This window comes from Anomaloglossus baeobatrachus, chromosome 6 (genome assembly GCF_048569485.1).
Source record: "Anomaloglossus baeobatrachus isolate aAnoBae1 chromosome 6, aAnoBae1.hap1, whole genome shotgun sequence".
In the NCBI taxonomy this organism is placed as follows: Eukaryota; Metazoa; Chordata; class Amphibia; order Anura; family Aromobatidae; genus Anomaloglossus; species Anomaloglossus baeobatrachus.
Genome location: NC_134358.1, coordinates 388,064,637 through 388,089,418, shown reverse-complemented (window position 1 = coordinate 388,089,418; position 24,782 = coordinate 388,064,637).

Genomic DNA, 24,782 nt, shown 5'->3' with positions numbered 1-24,782 from the left:
AGCCCCTTGCACAGTCATTGCCTTCGTATATTCAGGACTCCACAGATCTGATTCGAGTGCTGGAACCACTATATATTCCAGATGGCACCTTATTGGTGTCACTTGACGTGGAGTCCCTCTACACGAGCATTTCACATGATTTAGGCATTGGGGCTGTAACATATTTTCTTAACCTCTAGTCCCAGAGGGATAGGAAACACAATTCTTTCCTTTTGGGCCTCCTCAGAATGCTTTTGGATAAGAGCCACTTTGTCTTTGATCACACTTATTACAGACAGGTGTCAGGTATCGCTATGTGGCGAGGTACGCGCCCTCATATGCAAATATATTTTTGGGGTGGTGGAAAGAGATATGTGTCTACAAGCAGGAACTCTTCTCGAGGAATGTATTAAAATGAGTCAGATTTATTGACGACATTCTGTTTTTATGGACAGGATCTTATGAAGACTGTGTGCATTTCGTCTCCATTTTGATTCAGAATGTCTGTAATATTTCCCGATACATTGTATTTTCAGCTTTGCTGTTTTCTGGAGTGTGGCACGCTACTTTTTGAAGAATTTTTATGTCCTATATAACCATGAAGGAATCTTTTTGTATTATACACTAATACTTATTTGCGATTTGGTGTTTGCAACTTTCACGGACCAGACATTTTTTGTCATGGATCTTGATGCTAGAGAGGCACTTTAGCTCAATCAGAGTCATGATGTTTTTGGCATGGATTCTCATATGGAGGATGGTAGCACTGTGATAGCTCAAGATACTGATTTCAATAAGATTACATCCGATGTGACTAATTTACATAAACGTCTTAAAAAGACGTAATGGAACATTAGAAGTCTGGAGGAATATAAGAAATTGAATCTTGTCCCACCTGGACTAAGGATACAAATTTTTCCAGCGTGGGAGGCGGAACCAGAATTCAAAGCCAGGAGGGAGAAGGGTCTATTGGAATGTTCGTGCGTATTGATAAATATGCTTCTGGAACATGATCGGTCCCTCTTGACCAAAACAAAGGGTGAAATTAAGACGATGGAACAAAAAATGAGATCACTTGATCAAACCACTATGGTAACACAATTCCAGCTGAATCTCAAGGGAGTCATAGACACCTTTGAAAAGGATATTATCACAAAAAAGAAACATAAATTATTCAGAGATAAAAAAAGATTTTGAAACAAATAGGGTCTTTAGATGGTCTCATCATGGCAACAGGAGAGGTGGATCTCGTGCCCCCCCCTCCCCAGAGACATTGACAGTTACTAATGACTCTTGAAATGATTTTTTATCTAGGGAGAGTCTAAATACCACCAACCTCATTACGACCTTCAACAGTCAATGGAAGGACCTTTATAATATTCTCAGGCAAAATTGGGGTATTCTGCAGAGTGACCAGAGGTTACAAAATTTCATTTCAGAACGCCCCAGAATTGTTGCAAGAAAAGCAAACAATTTAAAGGATCTACTAATGAGTAGCCATTTTAAACGTCCAACCATGAGACTGAATAGGGGTCATAGAATACGAGGTACTTACCCCTGTGGATCATGCTCGGTTTGCCCTTTTATGGTTGCCTAAGACATATTGTCTATTTCGGTTTTTCCCCATGAAATCAAGAGCTCATCCTACTATAATTGTAGGTCACGAAATCTCGTTTATGCTCTTGTGTGTGGCTGCCCAAAGATTTACGTTGGGCAGACCACACAGGAGCTTAGAAGGAGACTGCAACAACATGTTTCAAATATCTCTACTGCAAAGGCAGACAGAGTTAAAGGTAAATCCTTGAGCTCTGTCACGACCCATTTCTTGGATTTCCACCTGGGGCGACACCTTAGTTAAAGGGTTATCGTGGTGGATTCTGTCATCTCAAGTATAAGAGGGGAGGGACATTGGTAAGACCCATTTGTGTTGTGAATCAAAATGGATCTATAATCTTTGGAGTTTGGCCCCACATGGCATAAATGAGGAATTACTATTCACGGGCTTCTATAGAAATATTTGAATCCCCTTCTTTCTTCCTGGTTTAGGCTTTTAGGTCAAGATGAAATTTGAATACTTTTTTTTTTTTTGCATTTTTTGTATTTTTTGATATGCGCTATACTATGAATACCAAATCCCCTTTATGGTGCCACTGAAAATAGCTTAGCCTTTGATGGCAAACTGTAATTCCACCTTGGTTAATATTCACAAAAAAAACCCTTGAATAGTCATGTGTATTAATAACCATTCTTTCCTCACAAGTAATTGCCAGATCTCTGTGATGGGACCATTGTATGAGATTATGGTCCATCTCAAATACTTGTATACAGGTCTTATACCTACATACAAGTTTAGACATGTATATAGGTCTTAAGCCCGCTTTACACGCTGCAATGTATCTTACAATATGTCGGCGGGGTCACGTCGTAAGTGACGCACATCCGGCATCGTAAGGTACATTGCAGTGTGTAACAGCTACGTGCGATTGCGATTGAACGGTAAAACGTTCATCGCATGCACGTCGTTCATTCCTCATGAATTGAACATCAGATTGTTCATCATACCCGGGGTAGCACACATCGCAGTGTGTGACACTCCAGGAACGATGAACAGATCTTACCTTCGTCCTGGGGCTCCCGGCCGGTAATGCGGAAGGAAGGAGGTGGGCGGGATATTTACGTCCCGCTCAGCTCCGCCCCTCTGCTTCTATTGGCCGGCTGCCGCGTGACATCGCTGTGACGCCGAACGTCCCTCCCACTCCAGGAAGTGGACGTTCGCCGCCCACATCGAGGTCGTATGGACGGGTAAGTATGTATGACGGGGGGTTACTCGTATGTGCGGCACATTCAGCAATTTGAACGTGTCGTACATACGATGGGGGCGGTTACGATCGCATACGATATCATATGCTGGATCGTAAGGTGTAAAGCAGGCTTTATACCTTTTGTTCAATTATATTTGGAGCATACTAATTCTTCATAGTGCTATTATTTAAGGAATAAATATAACCTCACCTATCTCCTGGTGTTTTCTGTGCCTTCTACCTTACCTATTATATCAGTCCTCTGTGATTGTACTCATACCTTAATAGGCGCACGGTGTGTATGTAATTTTGTGAACTCAATTTGGTTATATATTGCAATATATATACGTGTGCTATGTATATACATTTCATATATCTACTAATAATTCCGCTTACATCATTCTGGTTGTTCAAAATACTGTTCTATGATGAACGCATGCGTTATGAGAACTACCTGGGCTGAACGTGAGATGTATGCGATGTGCGCACACGTAATCAGGGCATGTAATACGCTATAAACGTATCTTGGTTTCGGCATTGGGACAAGTACGCAAAGCGCGCACGCATGTGCAATAACCACCAATGGGAATTTTCTGTGACGTTGCTTGGAGTTTGCGTAGTAGCTGAACCACCAACTAAATATGCGTTGAATATGTGAACATATGAATATGTTGAGATTTGTAGTGCAGATGGTATGACACCTGTATCTTAGTTCCTGGAACCATGGGGGGTGGGCCCTGCACCATGAAAGGAGAGGATTTAGTTTCTTGTGAGACCCTGATATAGTCAGGGGCGTCCCATATGTATTTACAAATACTGAGGTAAAAACTCACCAAATAATAAATGTGTGCATGGGGCCTTAATTGAAAAAAGGGGGGAAATCCTGGCAGGGAAAAAGCTAAGTGAAGCCATAGAGTGACTAAGCTTTCTCTGCAGACTATGCTTGCTCTAGGTAAGGTAGAGCTGTCAATCACCAGTGAGGGAGGCATGGACATCCCAAAATTGGATGAAACAGTGTACTAAGTTTCTTTGCCATATTAAGTGAGCTCCGAGCACCTTAAGTAGAGAAAATAAAAAATCAAAAATTACCAGCACCTCTCCATAGAATAAAGCAAGTGTAAACAGGTGCGCTGGTATGACTGTAGGTTACACAAAGCAAACAGAAGCACTCTGTATACGTTAAGATTTATGCAAACAATGAAGTTATTTAACACTAGAAGTCACAGAATTTCGAGCTCCCCCCTGAAGTCCCGAAAGAGGGTCAAATGACCCTAGTCCAAACTGAATAGAACTAACTAGAAACTAAATGGCTGAACTCAATGGAAAACAATAACCTTCTGTGGTGTGACAGTAAAGGCCTTAATTACAGAACAAAGACGATGATTGGATGTTAGCTAAAATCCTTCCGGTCATTCGACTCGTCTCTGGGTTCCAAAGGTAGAAATGTTAAATGACCCCTCTCTGGCACTTCTAGTGTTAAAGTACAAATTGGCCACCAGTCACAAGCACCTTAATTAAGATATTTGAATAAATATTAGTCTCTGCAGAATGAAGGCAGTGATTTGAATTTGAATACTAAGGTTACGATTTTAATGGGGCTATTTTCCCCATGTACAAGATTTATCCCCTCTAATGTGCATAGTTTATACTGTTACTTTGGACTTCTTGTATTTGTGCACTTTGTACTTTGTAGTCATCTGTCAGACCCCGTATACGAACAGAATAGGGGTTTGGAAGTGGATAAAGTGTAGAGGTAATCATGCTTGATTGGGGTTATATTTATTGGAGTTTACGGGGATAGTGCGATTGTTGCAGTTTTAGCAACTCACATTAACTGACATGAGCCAGATGCATGGTCTCTTCCTTACTGCAGTGTAAGTGGACGTAGAGTGTAGTGCCCCTGAGACCCTCAGGGCACTACAGGGAACTGCATCCTCTTAAGGATGAAGGAGCTACCCCCTGGGACCTGGAGTACCAGTGCCGATTCCACCAACACACATCTAAAATCCTAGTTCTCCTCTCCACACTGGGTATAAAGGGTTAACCATGTAAGGGGATGGTCGCCATGGGAACGAGTCCCTGGGTATAGCCAGCCTGGTGGGAGGGGTCAGCAGTCAGTTACAGGAAGTTGAGAGCCGAGAGCACACAGAGGAGGTGTGCGGACATGCGTCTGTGTCTTGGTCCGTGTAACGGTGACCCCGGGGCACAGGAGAGAGGTCGCCAGGATGGGTACCGAGATATCGCTGGGACCAGAGCATGAACGGGGCACTGGGCCCTAGGTCAAATGTCAAGTTTCAAACAGTTTGATAAATACCTGCCTGGTGAGGACACCTTCAGGGACTTCAGCCAACCAAATAATCCGGGGGCATCAGCGGTAAACTAGGATCGGGGTTGAGACACTTACCTCCCCGCAGGGTCCGCACTGCTCGCCGTACAGAGAAGGAGATTGTACTGCAAAAGGGACAGTCAGGGACCCAAAGCTTCAAGCTACGGGGACTCAATCTACAGAGACTACCGGGGACAGAGCAACCTGGGCCACTACATTGGCACTGATACTCCTGGGACCGGAACCAGCAGGCCAAGGGTCCAGGTGAGTAGAGACTGTTAAAGTTAACCTGGTGTGGTCTCCATCATTATACACCATACATCTCCCAGGCACAGCCTTACCTGCGGAGGGCCTACCACCATAGCTGCCACTGCTATCATCCCTGGGAGTACCCACGTTGAGCAGCGGCGGTTCTCCATTCTTAACCGCAACCCGCAGGTGGCTTCATGAACATTAACTCTATTATCCCTCTGTAAATACTCTTTTTATTAAGCATCCCCAGGGCACGGGACCGGGCAATGGCCACCAGAGTGACATTCCCAACTGCAACTGACCGGGACCGAGTACCCCCTTCCCTGGGCGACGACACAAGAGGACCCCCATTCTCATAGTAGGTTGGTTCTTGAAAGTTGAGCCAGCAGCTATCAAACATTTATGGAATATATTTTTGAAATGCCATAAATGCCTCAGATATTAATACTCTTTTTATTAGGGCTCTTGGGATTGATTCAGTCTTACATCGTGACCCTTGGCCCAGAAAAGATTGCACATCCCTAAAGGATACTGAAAGCACTGTGGTATATTTTTGACTATAAACCATAAAATATAATTGTTCTTCTGGGAGTATGCCGATAACTATCATTTTAATATTGCATACATCAGATCCTAAGTTGTTCATGGTTATCAGCTTCAATTCAACAGCTTCTTATAGGTATTAAGTTTCATCATGACCATCCTAATACACCTAATGGTGTATTACATAGCATTGCATATTTAAGGTTAAAGCAGTTTTGAGTACATAGATTGGAAAACAAATGCTTTCACTTTGTACAGCAAACAGGAGAATCATGTGTGCAGGTGAATCATTCCTAACCAGAGTCCCACATGACTTACACTCTGGTTACTTTTTCCACTTCCCAGATCGTAGTTGTTAGGCAGCTGTGGGTTTATTTGTCCCTTTATTACAGACAGTCATGGCTACTCGGGAATCAAAGTCACATGTGACCGATTTAGTTCATGATCAAGAAAATATTTTCCTTTGTTCAAACTCAGTCAACATGTGTTATCCTCAAATGGTAGATGGAGTTTGCCAGCACACAGGCCAAGAATTTTTAATTCTCTTAGTGGGAAGGGTGCAAGTACCTGGGTAGGGGGAGGTTGTACCAAAATGTGCACTTAATGCTCCCAAACTCTCCTCCACCTTTGAAAGTTCAGAAGTAACCTAAAAACCTACAATTGTCCTATTGTCACTGCACAGCATATGAGTACCTGCTTCTACCTCACCCAATGTCTCCTTTTCCTTGTAAATGTTAAGTTCTAATAAGTAAGACTCTCCTTACTAGATTTTGTACTCCACTAGTACTGGAGAACTATTGCTCAAAAGTGTAGCAACATTGAAAAAACTTGCAAATGATGAATTAGGTAAAACACATGGATAATAAAAACCATGCTCATGTTCTCAAACAAGCCCACAGAATGACGAGGAGTGGAAAACTAGTGTACAAATGGTGGATAAGAACTTGGTGCAAAAGAATAAAACAATGATGAACTGGGGCTAAACTTTTTAGTGAAGTAAACTTATCTTTCTCAGAATATATATGTCAACATAAACTATGTTTTTTAAAATGTTATGATTTTGTAAAGGTTATAAAGAATAAAAACGATGTAGGCAAACAAAATAAAATGAAAATAATTTTTACTGCATAGGGAAAAACAAAACATGATGGTGGAATTGATGTTTGTTTTCTATTCCACTTCACAAATTTGTTTTTGTTACATTGCTTGATTAGAAAATTAAAAAATCCCATAAGAAACCCCAATCCATCCTGAGTAAAAGCAACCCCTCATATAGCTATTATTAAAAATAGTTGTGGTGGGGACTAGTGAGGAGCAACCATCACTGCTCGAGGGCTCAATACTTGAATTGAGCAGGTCAGATGCTCGGAAGTGCTCGACTTGAATACCCAGCATAATGAAACTGAATGGGGAAACCTGATAAAAAATTGTTTAAAAGAACTGAAGTCCTCAGTGGTTGATACCTTTTAATGGCTAACTGAAAAGATGGTAATAATAGCAAGATTTCGAGACTACTCAGGTCTCTTCATCAGGCATGGTATAACACAAAATCTGAAGAGTCAAATATTTATACACAACAGGACATAGAATAGTGCAGTAAAAAAACAAACAAACAAAAAAAAAACAAGTTATATGAAACAGAACTATCACTATGGCAGGGGGGCAAACTGTTGTGGCTATAAATATTGCTGCAGTTCAGTGTGAAAGTTTTATTGCCCTCTGATTAGGGTCTGGTCCAGGGCTGTGACGCGCTCGGATGGTCAGAGGAGCACATCTGGGCATATTTCCAAACGTGAGCTGGGGAGGAGAGAGAGAGGAGAAGAGAGTGAGAGGTCGACCAGGGGTGGGGAACTTTTTCTGCGGCCTCCGGGCACATTCCTGAGGACTGCAGTGCTTGGGTGGCAGCCGCAGTCTTGCTAGCTGCCAGTCTTTTAAATCCCGATGTGTGATGTGAGGACATGCACGCTGCATGTGCATACAATTAGGTCCTCATGCTGGCCTGTGCCAGCGTGCGCATGGCTTACTTTGTGTGTGGTGTAAGCAAGAGATGCATTCCAATTAGAGATGAACGAGTACCAAACTATTCGCAATCGCTATACTCGTAACGAGTACTTTCTAATACTCGTATATTTGTCCGAATAGCGAGTACAATGCAAGTCAAGGGGAAATGCAAGTCATTTTCTGCTGGACCCAACAAAGAGGTCTGGGGGCCTAAGGAAAAGGCTGAAATGTATGGGAAAGTGATGAAATTGGATGGGGAGAGCCTGGAGAATATGCCTCCATGATTTATGACTCACATATGGTTTCTGGGAATAAGGATGTCACAGTATTATGTCACTTTTACAGATGCACAAGAACACCTTCCAAACCTAACCTAAATTGCATTTTACAGGCCAAAAAGGTTAAGAAACAGTTTTTCCTGTGTAATCACTTGTATATAATGCTAAATAAACCAGAGGAAAAAAAAATATCCCTTTTAGCGTTTATTCACACGTAGAGTTTTGGCTTTTTTTTTTACTCTTACATTTGGGAGGGCCCTGACTTATACATTTTGTAGGTCCCTTGTTAGCTATTACTCAGCACTTTACAAGGCCAGCTAAAATGTGCCTGTTGGTATGTTGATCTTTGACCTTAGGGGTCTCAAGTGGTCCTGTAACATACGTTTTGGAGGGACTGCTCTTACTTATACATTTGGGCGGTCCCTTCCTCATTGAGACTCAGATAGTGGAATACATATTACATAGCAGTTTACAATGCACCCATTGTAGCGTTGGGCTTCACCCGCCTCTTCCTCCATATCATTCTGCGACCCACAATTCAAGTTTTCAGAGGGCCTGCAGATGTCAGGAAAGCTGAGTTTGTTGAGCACCCAGAGGTGGCCCAGTAACATACGTTTGGGAGGGACTGCTCTTACTTATGACATATGACCCCAAGCTTGGCCACTCTGAGGATCTGTTTTGTACATATCCTTTGGTTAGCTCTAGCGTCCCACCATGCAGCATTGAAGATGGACATGAGGAGGTGGCGTGCATTGATGTGCAAGTATTTGAGGACCTACGGCCAGAAGAAAGCCACTTTGAGGAACCTGATTTACTGTCTCCGTAGACTGATGATGATAAGACACAGTTGTCATCAGGTCAGACTACAATCTGAACTGGGAAGGAGGATGAGATGGAAGGGGAGGTAGTTGATGATGAGTTCACTGATCCGACCTGGACCATTGACATGCATAGCCAGCACAGCATCACAGAGGAAGATGGATATGTAGAACCAACACAGGCACCAAGGGGTAGTGGTTTTCCCAGAGTGAGAACTGGGTCAACTGTTCCGAAGAGCACCCCCACTGTGGCCCAAGTCAAGGAAGGGTGCGTTCATCCGCTGTCTGAAAGTTTATTTCTGAAAATCCTTCAGAGAAAAACATTAAGTTGAGCAGAAGCCAGGACAAAGGAAACCTGAGCACTACAAGTATGTGGAACCACATGGCAGCCAAGCACCTTAGTAGGTGGGCAGAACACCAAAGTACCAAATTTGTTTCTGCAAGTCAAACCACTGCCATGTCACCTGTGCTACGTCCTTCACAATATGCTGTCCAGGAAGCAGGTGCTCATACATTCTGTCCACAAGCTGCAAGTGCACAGACACAGCAAACATCTCACATCCACTTCCTTGTCCCAGCGAAGCGTCCAGTTGTCCGTGCCTGAGAGCTTGGAAAGGAGGCGTAAATACCCAGTCACGCACACACAGACACAAAACCTAAACTAGCACATTGCCAAATTGCTAGCTGAGGAGATGTTGTCATTTAGGCTTGTGGGAACACAGTGTTTCCGTGATCTCTTGGCTGTGGCTGCCCCACAATAAAGTGTTCCCAGCCGCTACTATTTTGCCCGGTATGCCATTCCCGCATTATACAAGCACGTGTTAAACAATCTCAACCGTATTCTGACCAATGCTGTAATCTGGAAAGTCCATGTGACACCCCTGACCTATTCAGGGTGTCACAGAGAACTGAACCCCTGCCCTTATGGTGCAGAACTCACCCTCCATGGTTCTGGGATCCCAACCTTTGGTATTGCTCTATCAGCATTCAAATCCTAGTCATACCTAACACCACACCCTGTCAGGCACACCAGTGGGTGGTCTAGCTGGAACAGGGCCACTCGCCTAGGGGTCAGGCAGACTGGTGGGAGGGAGGAAGTCAGCGAGGGAGGAAGTGGAGAGCAGAGCAGAGCTTAGAGTAAGTTGAGTGTTAGCTTCCAAAGAGTGAGGAGCTGGGAGTTGGAGCTCCCTGGGGACTTTTGGCTAGGTTGCAGAAGGTGGTCTGGGACCGAAAGAGTCGGAGACCCGGTTGCAGAGTATTAGAGAAAGGTGCCAGGCTTAGTTTTGGGGAACGGCGGGCACTGGAGTACCTAGTAACCGAACAGGACCGAGCACGGCAGGGTACTGGACCCTAGATCAGGGAGTAGCTTCACGCAACCTGATAATTAACCTGTGGAGGATAGTTTCTTTATGGACTTTTCCCAAGAGCTCAAAGATCGATGGCATCAACACAAAGAGGTCGATAGGGCTTTCCAGCTTATGCGACCCACTGAAATCCCAAGTGTCAGCCATCGAGAGCACTGCTTCACTACTTAACAGTGGGAGCGGGATCCCGACAGCTTCAAGCAGAGGGGTCACACAGAACATCTAAAATACAGTGCATGGAGGCAAAGTACAGACCATCGGCAATACCAACGGGAGTGGACTCCCGGACGGGCTCCCCTGAAGTGGCAGCGGCATCCAAAAATAAAAAAATAAATAGATCTTTATTTTTATATAGCGCTAACATATTCCGCAGCGCTTTACATACATCAGGAACACTGTCCCCATTGGGGCTCACAATCTAAATTCCCTATCTGTATGTCTTTGGAGTGTGGGAGGAAACCCACGCAAACACGGGGAGAACATACAAACTCCTTTTGCAGATGGTGTCCTTGGGGGGATTCAAACCCAGGACCCTAGCGCTGCAAGACTGCAGTGCTAACCACTGAGCCACCATGCCGCCCAAAAACTTGGTTTACTTCTGTGTCAGAGTCTGCTTTGTGGTCACATCCCTACCAAAACGGCCTGAGTAAGTACGCTGTCCTCCCCTGCTTCCAATCTGCACCACGCTCCCCTATCACCTTCAACATCCAGAGTCCCGGGGCCTTCCCTACCCGTGGAGGGAACATCATCTGGCTGCTCCACTCCATCTCCCCTGGGTACTCCCATCGGCAGCGGCGGTACTCCTCTTACCGCGAACTACGGGTGGCATCACGAACTCTTACTCCCCTGTAAATACCCCCTTTACATTTGAAGTGGCCACGAGCCTCCGGGTCGTGAGACCCTCGAGCCACAGAAACCCCCGGATCCAAGTGCTTCGACCGCTGCAGGGGTGGCACATCCACCTAGCAACAGACACGTGGACAAGTTGTTGTGGACAGGGACGATATATATCTGTCACGGCACACTGGGTGAGCCTGGTGGAGGTTGGGACAAACACACAAACTGGAACATCACACATCCTATCTATGCCAAGAATACCGGGCCCAACTTCTATCAAGTCTTCCGCCTCATCATATGCCACTTCCTGTCTCCTGTCCTCCTCCATCGGTCTTCATCCTCTGCTAAATTACCCTCCCCATCACTGCCAACTTGGGAGCTGTGCAGCAGCGCATCAGCAAAGAGGCAACACGCTCTGCTAAAGGTGATATGTTTAGGTCAGAACCCACACACTGCAGCAAAGCTGTGGCAAGGTATATAAGAACAGACCAATCAGTGGCTCCCCGCTGCATCTCCAACCCGGTCTGGTCATCTACGATAATAGGCGTAACCTTGTGGCGGCTTTAAAGGTCGGCAAGCTGGTACACGTCCCATGCATGGCTCACGTTGCTTGCTGAACCTAGTTGTTCAGAAATTTCTCAAAACATACCCTGACTTGTCGTACCTACTTGAGAAGGTGCGCTGTATTACCCATTTCCGCTATTCCTCTACCACTTTTGCTGAACTTACAGCGCCTGCAAGAGGTCATGAATTTGCCAAGTCACCGACTCATATGCAACCAGCCCAGCGGTGGAACTTTACATATCATATGTTGGCGAGGATTAGTGAGCAGCAGAGGGCAGTAGCTGAATACCAGCTTCAAAATGCCCATCAGACTGAGAGTCAGCCACCACACATAACAACTGTCAAGTGGGTGTGGATCGTTGACATTTGTGAGGTTCTTGAGAACATTGAGTACTGCACCAAGCTTGTGCGGTGATCAGGCTATTATCAGCTTAACCATCCCGCTGCTGTGTCTGTAGAAACAATTACTGCATAATCTCAAAGAGGAAGCCCACTAGCAACGTATTAATGTGGCTGATTTGGATGGCACAAGCCAGAATATAACCCCAAAAATAGCTGGTAAACGGGATCGTTGCATTTAGTGTATCAGACAACACAAAATGCTAGTAGTACTGCACTGCGACCACAATCATTATGCCCCTGCTCAATTGTGATTTTGTCCCTTTATTGCATGTGACGCCCCTGGACTATCAGGTCATCACAGGGTACTGCACGCTCTTTCCCTTAGTGCAGTATTCAAATCCCTCATGGTTCTGGGTCCCCATCTTACAGTGTTGCCTCCAACAGCAGATCAAATCCTAGGAACACCCTGCACCACACCCACAAGACACACCAGTGGGCGGCTTAAGTGAAATAGGGTCGCCCACCTAGGGGTCAGGAAGGGAGGGTCAGGAGAGTGTGAGTAGTGAAGTGAAGGAGTGAAGTGGAGGAAGCAGGGAGCGGTGGCTCCCCTGAGGAGCTGTCTAGGTTGCAGGCATTGTTCTGGATCTAGAGGAGTCGGACTCCCGATTGCAGGGGATTGATGCAAAATAAGAACGCCGCGGAGACACCAGCACATGTTTCTCAACACTGGCAGGGGATTGAGGCAAGGTGCCTTGACCTGTTGAGTGAACGGTCAGCAGCCTGGTCCTATCACCGGTCCGGGACGAAAGGCACGGCGGGGTACACGGACCCTGGGTCGGGGAGAAGCTTCAGGCAACCCGGCAATTAACCTGCGGAGAGCGGAGCCTTTATGGACTGTTCCCACCAGCTCCAGAATCGGGGCACTAGCGCAATGAGGGGGATAGGTCCTTCCACCAACGCAGCCCACTGAAATCCCAAGTGTGAACCCTGAGAGCAGGCTCCCACACTTAGCTCTCCCAATTACCGCACACCACGGGTGGCGTCACGCACTATCATCTCCTTGTAAATATCCCCGTTTACTTTAGAGTGTGGCCCCAAGAGACCATCGAGCCACGAACGGACATTGCCCACGGATCCGAGCGGTTCGATCCACTGCTGGGGCGGCACATGAACACTAGAGATGAGCGAACTGGCCGTGGTTTGGCTCGAGTTCGGTTCGCCGAACGGAGGTCTTGTTCGAGTTCGGTTCAGCGAACCGGTTCGGCGAACCACTCGAACCGCATAGGAAACAATGGGAGGCAATCACAAACACATAAAAACACATTATAAATGTACACATACAGTTAATAAACATTGCCATAACACTTACCGGTCCCTGCGATCCCTCCTGCACTCTGTCTCTTGCCGCTATTCCATCCGATGATCGCTGAATCCTCCCGGTAACCAGCACTGCCAGCAGTGATGCAGGACCTATCGTGACGTCAAAATAGCCATGTGACCAGTCACGTGTCTGTTATCTCATTGGCTACAGACTGGTCACATGACTATGACGCGTCATGTAGGACCTGTCATTGCATCTCTCTGTTACACGGTGCACGTTTGTGTATCGCTGTGTACCGGCGACATGCTCTAGCACACGGTCGACTCCCTGCTCTGCTTCCCCGTTCCCTTAAGGTACCGTCACACTAAGCAACGCTCCAGCGATCCCACCAGCAACCTGACCTGGCAGGGATCGCTGGAGCGTCGCTACACGGGTTGCTGGTGAGCTGTCACACAGGCAGATCTCACCAGCACCAAGTGACCACAGCCCCCAGCCAGCCGCACGCGAGGAAGCGGTGCTGTGCTTGGTAACTAAGGTAAATATCGGGTAACCAACTCGATATTTACCTTGGTTACCAGCGCACACCGCTTAGCGCTGGCTCCCTGCACTCCTAGCCAGAGTAAACATCGGGTTAATTTAACCCGATGTGTAGTCTGGCTATGTGTGCAGGGAGCTGGCTCTGACAGCGTGAGAGGCGGACGCTGGTAACGAAGGTAAATATCGGGTAACCAAGGAAAGGGCTTCTGGGTTACCCGATGTTTACCGTAGTTACCAGCGTCCGCAGAAGCCGGCTCCTGACCGGCTGACACAGCCGGTCAATCACGGAGAACACCGTTGCCATAGCAACGCGCTTTGGTAGCTGTGACGGGGACGTCCCGCTACCAGCACGCAGCGGCACCGGAATCACGTGATCGGAGCAGCATTGCTATGGCGACCCGTGACACCGCTTACAGCCGGGAGCCTGTGGTCACTCTCACAGAGTGATTTCTGCACAGAGCATAGCGTCTTCCCCCATGCAGCTGTGCTGTCTGATGGAGCAGACAGAGCTGCATGTGTTGAAGGGGAAAGAAGACAGAAGAGCAGGATTGTGGAGGGGTGACAGGGGGTAATAAAGATGGAGTCTCTAATGTGTCTGTGTATTTATTTCTATTAAAGTATTTTTTTTTCTGTGTGGTGTTTTTTTTAATCTTTTATTGGAGATTCTTAATGGCCGGGTCAAACTTGCCTGACATTAAGAATCTCTGGCTTAATACTGGCTAGTAGAGTTGAGCGCGGTTCGCTGTTCGCGGTTCTCCAGTTCGCGGTTCGAGTGATTTTGGGGGCTGTTCTAGATCGAACTAGAACTCGAGCTTTTTGCTAAAGTTCGATAGTTCTAGATACGTTCGAGAACGGTTCTAGCAGCAAAAAGCAGGGCTTTTTACAGCTACAGTGTGCAGGAGCCATCGCTGGCAGCCTGCCAGAAGCTGGTAACCAAGATAAACATCGGGTATCCAACCAAAGCGCTTTGGTTAGTAACCCGATGTTTATCCTAGTTACGTGCAGGAAGCCCACACTTCCCCGCTCAGCTCACTCCGCCCCCTCCTGCACGCGGCATGTACGTGTACAAACACACACACACACACACACACATGGTCCCGCTCGGCTTACCTGCGGTCCCGCCATCCCGACCTCAGCGCTGTCACTGTCCTCCATGGCCGCCGCTTGTCACATCACCTTCTCTCGCTTCCGACCCGAGACTGTGGCTAGCGGTGACGTCACGGGCCTCTCGCGATACTTGGCTGTGAAGGCGGCGGTCATTGAACTCAGTGACAGGTGCTGTCAGCAGTGCAGGAGATCAGCGCAGGTAATGTACCTCGCTGACAGCAGCACTTGTCATCCCCTGCAGTGACCTGGGCTGACCCATTGATGTTAGCTCAGGTCACTGCATTGCTCTCCCAGCCAATGGGGAACATTCTGCTCTTCATTGACTGGGACAGTGTGGATTGTCATGGCAACCCCTTGGATTACACCAGACCTGGATTTGTTTTTCTTTCTAATAAATTGGTTAAAGAGGGAATGTATTGGGGAGTGTTTTTTCAAATGAAAATGTGTTTGTCGTCTATTTTTTTTTATTACTGACTGGGTTGGTGATGTCGGGTATCTGATAGATGCCTGACCTCACCAACCCCAGGGCTTGATGCCAGGTAACATTACACATCTGGTATTAACCCCATATATTACCCCGTTTGCCACCGCACCAGGGCGCGGGATGAGCTGGGGCGAAGCACCAGGATTGGCGCATCTAATGGATGCGCCACTTCTGGGGCGGCTGCGGCCTGCTATTTTTAGGCTGGGGAGAGTCCAATAACCATGGACCTCCCTAGTCTGAGAATATCAGACCCCAGCGGTCTGCTTTACCTTGGCTGGTGATCCAATTTTGGGGGGACTCCTAAGTGTTTTTTTTTTTAATTATTTATTTAATTTAAAATAACAGCGTGGGGTGCCCTCAGTTTTGGATTACCAGCCAAGGTGAGGTTGCCAGCTGTGGTCTGCAGGCTGCAGCCGTCTGCTTTACCCTAGCTGGCTACAAAACTAGGGGGAACCCTACGTCATTTTTTTTTCATTTTTTTGGCTAAATACAAAGCTAAGCACCCCTTAGTGCGACATGAAAGGCACCAAAGGGTGCAAAATTACAAAATGCAGGAGAGTGGGACATTATGTGTCTTTCTGCCATTATAATGATAGAAAAGACTGATATGAAGTACACAAGCACAAGAAAATCACCAGAGCGCTCTACGCTGTGAAAAGTAGTAGAAAATGGCACTGGAGTGAACATGTGACCGCCTCATGTAGGATGAAGCTATGGATCCTGGGTAAATTTATGCATTTACCCTCCTTCAGTTTTTTTGCAGTACACAAAAAAAACGGAAGGCACACGGATGACAAACAGATGACATACGGACCGTCTACGGAACAGAAACGGATGCCACACGGATGCACCCGTGAAAAAAAACGGACTGTTTTTTGAAGACCGCAAAAATGGATCGGTCGTGTTAATGTAGCCTTATTCTGATCTGCCATTTATAAACAGCAGGCAGAAATAAGTGAATAGCCCCCCCAGCATCAGAAAATCTCTGGGGTTTCAGGGCTAGCTGAGACAATGGAGATCATGATTCAGGACGGTTTTTCCGGTCCCCGCTCACGTGATCACAGGTATACACCGTACACCGATGATCACGTTACAGTAAATGACAGCGCCGGTAAAAAATTATTTATCTCCCATCTGGCATGAACAAACATGATAAATCTCCTCCCCGGTCCCCTCCGGTCCCCCGGTGTCGCCAAAATGCCCCCCCTGATGCCCTCCCAGAAATCCAAGATGGCCGCGCGCACAGCAGCGCGCCAGCCGCATTCACCCTACTCCTCTGATTTCTGTCGCATGTGCCATGACACATGCGACAGAAAACTCCTCCCCATGCCCTGCCAGGTCACCCCCTATAACCCTACCGGTGTTCCCCGGTGTCCCACGGTACCTGTGCAGCGTTGATCCCCCGCGGCCCTCTCCTTCACAATAGACGCTGCCGCATGCACAGGGCGGCTGTTAGCTCAGCTTCCTGTGTTCAGACACAGTGAGTGGTGGTTATGCATCTGTAAGCTAAATGGGCGGCACGGTGGCTCAGTGGTTAGCACTGCAGTCTTGCAGCGCTGAGGTCCCGGGTTCAATTCTCACCAAGGACACCATCTTCAAGGAGTTTGCGTGGGTTTCTTCCAGGTACTCCGGTTTCCTCCCACACTCCAAAGACAAACAGCGCTATGGAATTAATAACGCTATATAAATGAATAAATTATTATTATTACTGCAATGCCCTGCTCATGAGGTAAGGAACATAATTGATCAGGAGAGCTATACTACATTTCCAAATGGAGGGATTTGCTTTTATAGTTCCCCTGCTGAATAACTACCAAACATGAGAGTCCGTTATACGCCACAAGAAAACACATCTAAATAGCGAGCTCTGTTGTTAAGTATTCATTCAGCTGGATAACTGGACTTAAAGGGGTATTCCATCTCCAAGATCCTATCCCCAATATATAGTAGGTGGAATAGCAATAATATCAACAAATACCAATATTTGGAAATGCAGAATAGTTCTCCTGATTAGGCATGCCCTTACCTCATGAGCAGGGCATTGCAGCTTTGGTAGCAACCATTACGACATGGACTCTGCTGCTGTGGACCCGGGGAGAGTGAGTGCAGATTCATTGCACCCACACTCCTCACATGAAGGGTCTGCACTCCTAGAAAATGGGGGATACGTTCCCTGAGTGCTCCCCCCCATATTCTAGACGGTCCAGAGTCGTCGTGGGACCCCTTTATTTTTTTTCTTACAATAAATTGGTGAAAGAGGGAATGTTTTGGGGACTGTTTTTTCAAATAAATTTCTTTTGTCGATTTTTTTTTTGTTAGTACTGACAGTTTATGATGTTGGGTATCTAATAGACACCATGACATCACAAACTGCTGGGCTTGATGTCAGTTGACCTTACAGCTAGTATCAACCCGATTTATTACCCCGTTTGCCACTGCACCAGGGCACGGGATGAGCTGGGGTGAAGCGCCAGGATTGGCGCATCTAGTGGATGCGCCACGTCTGGGGTGCCTGCGGCCTGCTATTTTTAGGCTGTGAAGGCCCAATAACTATGGACCTTCCCACCCTGAGAATACCAGACCACAGCTGTCCGCTTTACCTTGGCTGGTGATCCAATTTGGGGGGGACCCTACTTTTTTTCGTGTAATTATTAATATTTATAAAATAATTATAAAAAAAGAGCCTGGGGGGACCTCCACATTGGATCCCCAACCACGGTAAAGCTGCCAGCTGTGGTTTTCAGGCTACAGCCGTCTGCTTTACCCTAGCTGGCTATCAAAAATGGGGGGACCCAATGTCATTTTTTTTTTAACTATTTTTTAAATAGAAAAAATTAATGGGCTTCCCTGTATTTTGATTGCCAACCAAGGTAACGGCAGGCAGATGGGGGTGGCAACCCATAGCTGTCTGCTTTATCTGCGCTGAGAATCAAAAATACCGCGGAGCGCTACGTCATTTTTTTTAAAGATTTATTTTTACAGCACTGTGATGTCCAGCAATCAAAATACAGGGAAGCCCATTTTGTTTTTAGTTATTTAAATAAATAATTAAAAAAAATATATATGGGCTTCCGCTGCATTTTTTGTATTGCTAGCTAAGGGTAATCCAAGCAGCTACTGGCTGCTAACCCCCACTGCTTGGTGTTACCTTCACTGGCAATGGAAAATCCAGGGAAGCATTTTTTATTTTTTTTGCCAAAAAACTACAAAAAAAATGACGGGTGCTTCGCCATATTTTTGTATGCTAGCCAGGTACAGCAGGCAGCCACGGGCTGCCTCCAACCCCCAGTTGCCTATTTGTACCCGGCTGGGAACCAAAAATATAGGGAAGCCCGTTTTTTTTAATTATTTCACTTATTTCATGAAATAATTAAAAAAAAAACGACGTGAGCTTCGCTCCATTTTTGTGTCCAGCCGGGTACAACTAGGCAGCTGGGGATTGGAATCCGCAGCATAGGTTAGCCCGAGGTTTCTGGGCGCCTCTGCTGTGAATTGCAGTCCGCAGCCGCCCCAGAAAATGGAGCTCTCATAGAAGCGCCATCATCTGGCGCTGTATCCAACTCTTCCAACAGCCCTGGAGCCAGGTGGCTTGTTGGGTAATCATGAGTTAATACTGGCTTTGTTTTACTAGCCAGTATTAAGCCAGAGATTCTTAATGTCAGGCACGTTTGACCCGGCCATTAAGAATCTCCAATAAAGGGTTAAAAAAAAGACACCACACAGAGAAAAAATACTTTAATAGAAATAAATACACAGACACATTAGATACTCCATCTTTATTACCCCCTGTCAGCCCTCCACAATCCATGGTCTTCTGTCTTTCTCGTTCAACAAATGCAGCTCTGATCCATCACTGCTGCATGGGGGAAGACGCTGCTTCCCGTGCAGAAATCACTCCGTGAAGGCTGCACGGAAAGCAGCGTGCAGCCTTCACGGAGTGAGAGATCAGTGCTGCTGGCGGTGACAGACGCGTTACCATAGCAACAGGGCTCCGATCATGTGATTCCCGGAGCCGCGGTTAGCGGTGATGTCACCGCTAACTGCGTTGCTATGGCAACGGTGATCTCCGTTAATGACCGGCTGTGTCAGCCGGTCCCTAACGGAACGGGGAGTCGACCGTGTGCTACAGCATGTCGCCGGTACATGGCGATACACAAATTTGCACCGTGTACCGGAGAGATGCACTCGCAGGTCTTACATGACGCGTCATAGTCATGTGACCAGTCTGTAGCCAATGAGATAATAGCCACGTGACTGGTCACATGGCTATTTTGACGTCACGATAGGTCCTGCATCACTGCTGGCAGTGCCGGTCACCGGGAGGATTCAGCGATCATCGGATGGAAAAGCGGCAGGAGACAGAGTGCAGGAGGGATCGCGGGGACCGGTAAGTGTTATGGCAATGTTTATTAACTGTATGTTTACATTTATAATGCGTTTTTATGTGTTTGTGATTGCCTCCCATTATAGCCTATTGGTTCGAGTTTGGTTCGTCGAACGTTCGACGAACCGAACTCGAACGAGACCTCCGTTCGGCGAACCGAGCTCGAGACGAACCACGGCCAGTTCGCTCATCTCTACTGGCTAGTACAATAAAGCCAGTATTAACTCATGATTACCCAACAAGCCACCCGGCTCAAGGGCTGTTGGAAGAGTTGGATACAGCGCCAGATGATGGCGCTTCTATGAGAGCGTCATTTTCTGGGGTGGCTGCGGACTGCAATTCGCAGCAGAGGGGCCCAGAAACCTTGGGCTAACCTGTGCTGTGGATTCCAATCCCCAGCTGCCTAGCTGTACCCGGCTGGACACAAAAATGGTGCAAAGCCTACGTCGGTTTTTTTTTTTTAATTATTTCATAAAATTCATGAATTAAGTAAAAAAAGGGCTTCCTTATATTTTTAGTTCCCAGTCGGGTACAAATAGGCAGCCGGGGGTTGGGGGCAGCCGTACCTGCCTGCTGTACCTGGCTAGCATACAAAAATATGGCGAAGCACCCGTCATTTTTTTTGTAGTTTTTTGGCAAAAAAAATAAAAAATGCTTCCCTGGATTTTCCATTGCCAGTGAAGGTAACACAAAGCAGTGGGGGTTAGCAGCCAGTAGCTGCTTAGATTACCCTTAGCTAGCAATACAAAAAATGCAGTGGGAGCCCACATATATTTTTTTTAATTATTTATTTAAATAACTAAAAACAAAAAGGGCTTCCCTGTATTTTGATTGCCTGACATGACAGTGCTGTAAAAAGAAATCTTTAAAAAAAATGACGTAGCGCTCCGCGGTATTTTTGATTCTCAGTGCAGATAAAGCAGACAGCTATGGGTTGCCACCCCCATCTGCCTGGCGTTACCTTGGCTGGCAATCAAAATACTGGGAAGACCATTAATTTTTTCTATTTAAAAAATAGTTAAAAAAAAATGATGTTGGGTCCCCCCATTTTTGATAGCCAGCTAGGGTAAAGCAGACGGCTGTAGCCTGAAAACCACAGCTGGCAGCTTTACCATGGTTGGGGATCCAATGTGGAGGTCCCCCCAGGCTCTTTTTTTATAATTATTTTATAAATATTAATAATTACAAAAAAAAGTAGGGTCCCCCCCAAATTGGATCACCAGCCCAGGTAAAGCGGACAGCTGTGGTCTTGTATTCTCAGGGTGGGAAGGTCCATAGTTATTGGGCCTTCACAGCCTAAAAATAGCAGGCCGCAGGCACCCCAGACGTGGCGCATCCACTAGATCCGCCAATCATGGCGCTTCACCACAGCTCATCCCGTGCCCTGGTGCAGTGGCAAACGGGGTAATAAATGGGGTTGATACTAGCTGTAAAGTCACCTGACATCAAGCCCAGCAGTTTGTGATGTCATGGTGTCTATCAGATACCCGACATCATAAACTGTCAGTACTAACAAAAAAAATCGACAAAAAAAAATTATTTGAAAAAAAACTCCCCAAAACATTCCCTCTTTCACCAATTTATTGTAAGAAAAAAGATAAGGGGGTCCCACGACGACTCTGGGCCGTCTAGAATATGGGGAGAGACACTCAGGGAACATATCCCCCATTTTCTAGGAGTGCAGACCCTCCATGTGAGGAGTGTGGGTGCAATGAACCCGGGTCCACAGCAGCAGAGTCCATGTCGTAATGGTTGCTACCAAAGCTGCAATGCCCTGCTCATGAGGTAAGGGCATGCCTAATCAGGAGAACTATTCTACATTTCCAAATATTGGTATTTGCTGATATTATTGCTATTCCACCTACTATATATTGGGGATAGGATCTTGGAGATGGAATACCCCTTTAAGTCCAGTTGTCCAGCTGAATGAATACTAAACAACAGAGCTCGCTATTTAGATGGGTTTTCTTGTGGCGTATAACGGACTCTCACGTTCAGCAGGGCAACTATAAAATCAAATACCTCCATTTGGAAATGTAGTATATAGCTCTCCTGATCAACTATGTTCCTTACCTCATGAGCAGGGCATTGCAGTAATAATAATAATTTATTTAGCGCTATTAATTCCATAGCGCTTTGTATACATTGGGAACACTGTCCCCATTGGGGCTCACAATCTAAATTCCCTATTTGTATGTCTTTGGAGTGTGGGAGGAAACCAGAGTACCCGGAGGAAACCCACGCAAACACGGGGAGAACGTACAAACTCCTTGCAGATGGTGTCCTTGGTGGGAATTGAACCCAGGACTTCAGTGCTGTAAAACTGCAGTGCTAACCACTGAGCCACCGTGCCACCCATTTAGCTTACAGATGCATAACCACTAGAGATGAGCGAACCGGTCCCGGTTCGGCTCGAGGCCGGTTCGCCGAACGGGGGTCCCGTTCGAGTTCGGTTCGTCGAACGTTCGACGAACCGAACTCGAACCAATAGGCTATAATGGGAGGCAATCACAAACACATAAAAATGCATTATAAATGTACACAAACAGTTAATAAACATTGCCATAACACTTACCGGTCCTCGCGATCCCTTCTGCACTCTGTCTCCTGCCGCTATTCCATCCGATGATCGCTGAATCCTCCCGGTGACCTGCACTGCCAGCAGAGAAGCAGGACCTATCGTGACGTCAAAATAGCCATGTGACCAGTCACGTGGCTATTATCTCATTGGCTACAGACTGGTCACATGACTATGACACGTCATGTAGGACCTGCGAGTGCATCTCTCCGGTACACGGTGCACATATGTGCATCACCGTGTACCGGCGACATGCTCTAGCACACGGTCGACTCCCCGTTCCGTTAGGGACCGGCTGACACAGCCGGTCATTAACGGAGATCACCGTTGCCATAGCAACGCAGTTAGCGGTGACGTCACCGCTAACCGCGGCTCCGGGAGCACCGTTGCTATGGTAACGCGTCTGTCAGCGTTACCGCTGTTACCGCTAGCAGCCAGCAGTGATCACTCACGGAGTGAAGGCTGCACGCTGCTTCCCGATTGTAGTGAGCATTGTAGTTAGGATGGAGGTTCCCCAGCCCCAAGTGATGCCCCTCACTACAATCGTCACTACTACTACACTAGAAAGAAAGAAGACAGAAGAGCAGGATCGTGGAGGGCTGACAGGGGTAATAAAGATGGAGTCTCTAATGTGTCTGTGTATTTATTTCTATTAAAGTATTTTTTCTCTGTGTGGTGTCTTTTTTTAACCCTTTATTGGAGATTCTTAATGGCCGGGTCAAACGTGCCTGACATTAAGAATCTCTGGCTTAATACTGGCTGGTAAAACAAAGCCAGTATTAACTCATGATTACCCAACAAGCCACCCGGCTCCAGGGCTGTTGGAAGAGTTGGATACAGCGCCAGATGATGGCGCTTCTATGAGAGCGCCATTTTCTGGGACGGCTGCGGACTGAAATCCGCAGCAGAGGCGCCCACAAACCTCGGGCTAACCTGTGCTGCGGATTCCAATCCCCAGCTGCCTAGTTGTACCCGGCTGGACACAAAAATAGGGCGAAGCCCACGTCATTTGTTTTTTAATTATTTCATGAAATAAGTGAAATAATTAAAAAAAACGGGCTTCCCTATATTTTTGGTTCCCAGCCGGGTACAAATAGGCAACTGGGGGTTGGAGGCAGCCCGTGGCTGCCAGCTGTACCTGGCTAGCATACAAAAATATGGCGAAGCCCACGTCATTTTTTTGGTGGGCAAAAAACTTCTGCATGCAGTCCTGGATGGAGTATGCTGAGCCTTGTAGTTCTGCAGCTGCTGTCTGCTCTTCTCCATACAGACAGACAGCAGCTGCAGAACTACAAGGCTCAGCATACTCCATCCAGGACTGTATGCAGAAGTTTTTTGCCCCCTGAAAAAATTATGTGGCTTCGCCATATTTTTGTATGCTAGCCAGGTACAGCAGGCAGGTACGGCTGCCCCCAACCCCCAGTTGCCTATTTGTACCCGGCTGGGAACCAAAAATAAAGGGAAGCCCTTTTTTTATTATTTCATGAATTTCATGAAATAATTAGAAAACAAATGACGTAGGCTTTGCCCCATTTTTGTGTCCAGCCAGGTACAACTAGGCAGCTGGGATTGGAATCCGCACCACCGGTTGGCCTGAGCTTTCTGGGCCCCACTGCTGCGAATTGCAGTCTGCAGCCACCTCAGAAAATGGCATTTTCATAGAAGCGCCATCTTCTGGCGCTGTATCCAACTCTTCCAGCACCTGCCTGCTATACCTGGCTAGCATACAAAAATATGGCGAAGCTCACGTCCTTTTTTTGTAGCTTTTTGGCAAAAAAAAAAAAAAATGCTTCCCTGGATTTTCCATTGCCAGTGAAGGCAACACCAAGCAGTGGGGGTTAGCAGCCAGTAGCTGCTTGGATTACCCTTAGCTAGCAATACAAAAAATGCAGTGGGAGCTAACATATATTTTTTTTAATTATTTATTTAAATAACTAAAAATAAAATGGGCTTCCCTGTATTTTGATTGCTGGACATCACAGTGCTGTAAAAATAAATCTTTAAAAAAATGACGTAGCGCTCCGCGGTATTTTTGATTCTCAGCGCAGATAAAGCAGACAGCTATGGGTTGCCACCCCCATCTGCCTGCCGTTACCTTGGTTGGCAATCAAAATACAGGGAAGCCCATTAATTTTTTCTATTTAAAAAATAGTTAAAAAAAAAAAATTACGTTGGGTCCCCCCATTTTTGATAGCCAGCTAGGGTAAAGCAGACGGCTGTAGCCTGAAAACCACAGCTGGCAGCTTTACCGTGGTTGGGGATCCAA